The sequence below is a fragment of the Atta colombica genome, unplaced genomic scaffold, assembly GCF_001594045.1.
Source record: "Atta colombica isolate Treedump-2 unplaced genomic scaffold, Acol1.0 scaffold110, whole genome shotgun sequence".
In the NCBI taxonomy this organism is placed as follows: Eukaryota; Metazoa; Arthropoda; class Insecta; order Hymenoptera; family Formicidae; genus Atta; species Atta colombica.
This window is the reverse complement of record NW_017259196.1, coordinates 718,732-721,508: the sequence shown is the minus strand read 5'-3', so window position 1 is coordinate 721,508 and position 2,777 is coordinate 718,732.

Here is a 2,777-nt window from a genome sequence, read left to right as displayed (position 1 = left end):
TATATATATATATATATATATATATCCATAATATTTAAATTATTTCTCATTTAATTGTGTTTATATATTTTTCATTGTTATTTTAAATATTCGAGATCTTCTTTTATATTATTCTTTTCTTTTATAAAATTCTTTTCAATTTAATGAAATTGTTTTCATTAATGAAAGCATTTTTTTCAGTTTTACCAAACAGCTTTGAGTGTTGTGGTAATTTTAATACAGGTAATCCACAATAGACTTTTTATTCTTTCTAATGTGTAAGGAGAATGCCAAATGATTTGATTTTCTTTTAATAACAAATTATTTTAAATAACGACTTCTGAACAAAATCCAATATTGATTGTTAAAGGAGCATAAAAGCCTACTCAATTTTTCCTTTTAAACATTTAATATTAATTTGTTTTTATTTTGATATCAATATATATAAATTTGCTGATATTAAATGCATTTTGATTAAAATAAACAAAATTTTTGGTTGTTATGATAAATTCAAGATTTTGCAACTAGAACGTTTGGTACTATATTATATCATAAGAATTATATTATAATATATCGTATCGTATTATAAAAATTTGTTTAAAACTTTTCAGATGGATTTAATAAATGATGTTTAAACAAACACAACGTTACCAGAATTTTGATGAACGTTAATCTCAGCGTACTCTAACAGTTTGATAATTGTGCTAATCGACGCGGAGTCGGGCGAACTTGCTGTATTGTATATGTCATGCGTTTTACTAAAAACCTATAATAAAATGGAACGAAATGATATATGTCATGGATGCAGACGTTAAAACATCTTTTTGTCTTCTTCAATATAATTTTGAATAGTGTACAGAAATTATTTCAATTTAATTCGAATTTTTGTATGTTATATTATAAGTAAGTATCTGCTAGCACATAGACGATGGTCACATAGACTATGATTTTGTTTCACGCATGATGTGCATTGTTTCAATTATCCTTGTTTTATTTATCCTTGTTGTTGCTCTACTATCATGTCGTATAATTCTCTCAACACGATGCTTGTATATTAGAGGCTCCTGTCCAGAGACTCCGGTGGCCGTTAACGTTTAAAAATAGGATCGGCACTAAAAAGGCACAAACAGTGGACGCAAATAGTACTTTACTTTTGATGGACGTTAAAGATAAATAATGCATTATGCATGAAATGGAATATATCTATATAGTTAGCACCTATATTAACATTATGTAATCAATATGAAATTTTACGAATATACAGGGTGACTAATGGAAATGAGATAAAACTGAATGATACTACTTTGCAACAAGTAAGCAAATGAACGCGTATTGTATTATGTGTACAACTTTGCTTCCGCCGTTTTCCTATAGATGGCTTTAACGGTAAGTGGTAGTCGAAATAAATAGATCATAGACGTCATACAATAAACTTGGGCATCTGTCAACATAACCCCATAGAAACATTAGTCGATTTGTGTCTGCATCATAAAATTATTCTCGATTGAAAATGTCAGTTTACGAGCCAAATTCTCGTCATTTGCGGGAGGTTTTAATTTTTTGCTTCAATATGAAGAAATCTGCGGCTGAGGCTCTCAAATACTCATGGTGAGGCCGCTATTAGTGAAAGAACGTGTCGTGAGTTTCAACGCTTCAAGAACGGTGATTTTGACGTCCAAGGTCATGCTCGGTATTTGGTGGGACCAGCTCGGCGTAGTGTATTATGAATTGTTAAAACCGACTAAAACAATCACAGGCGATCAGTATCGAATGCAATTGATGCGTTTGCGCCGAGCATTGAAAGACAAACGGCCGCAATACAACGAGAGACACGATAAAGTGATTTTGCAGCATGATAATGCTCGACCCCGTTGCGAGTGGTCAAGATATACTTGGAAACGTTGAAATGGGAAGTCCTACCCCGCCGTATTCTCCAGACGTTGCTCCCTCTGACTATCACTTGTTTCGATCAATGACACACGGCCTGGCTGAACCAGCACTTCCGATCTTATAAAGAAGTAAAAAATTGGATCGATTCGTGGATAGCTTCAAAAGATGACCAGTTTTTTCGACGCGGGATTCGTACGCTACCCGAAAGATGGGAGAAAGTAGTGGCCAGCGATGACCATACTTTGAATCATAAATGTATAACCAGTTTTTTACAATAAAGCCTCGAATTTCGGAAAAAAAACGGCGGAAGCAAAGTTGTACACTTAATATTATTACATATATGTGAAAAAAATACATAATTAGTTATTTGCATTTGTATACATCGATGTAAAGATGTAAATTTAATAAAAATATAGAAATGAATTAAACCGTGAAATTCTTAATATATTTTATTTTTATCCTTAATATATTTTATATTAATTGAGATATCTCATTTTTACATTCAGAGTTAGTGTATAACAGCTTTAATGTGCACTGAGTACGCACTAGTTCTGCCTATGAAAAACGCTAAATTTGAAAAAATTTTTACGCGGAATTCAAATTACAATAAGTATAGTATTATAATATGTAAGATATATAAGAATAATACGGGACTGTAATATATTATATGTATATATGTTCTGAAATTATAAATTATATATCATTATATTTGACTTTTATTCCGCTATTTTCACTCATTTGTAATGCAAGTAAATATTTGATTAGACAATTGACGTAACAAAAATTACACTAATAATTTTATATTCGCATTAACAGATATTATCTGATACTCAGGAAGTATCAGGTGGAACTATGACTGACTTTACTCTTGCGATGTGGACGCTCGGATTAAAAAATTAATAATTTTA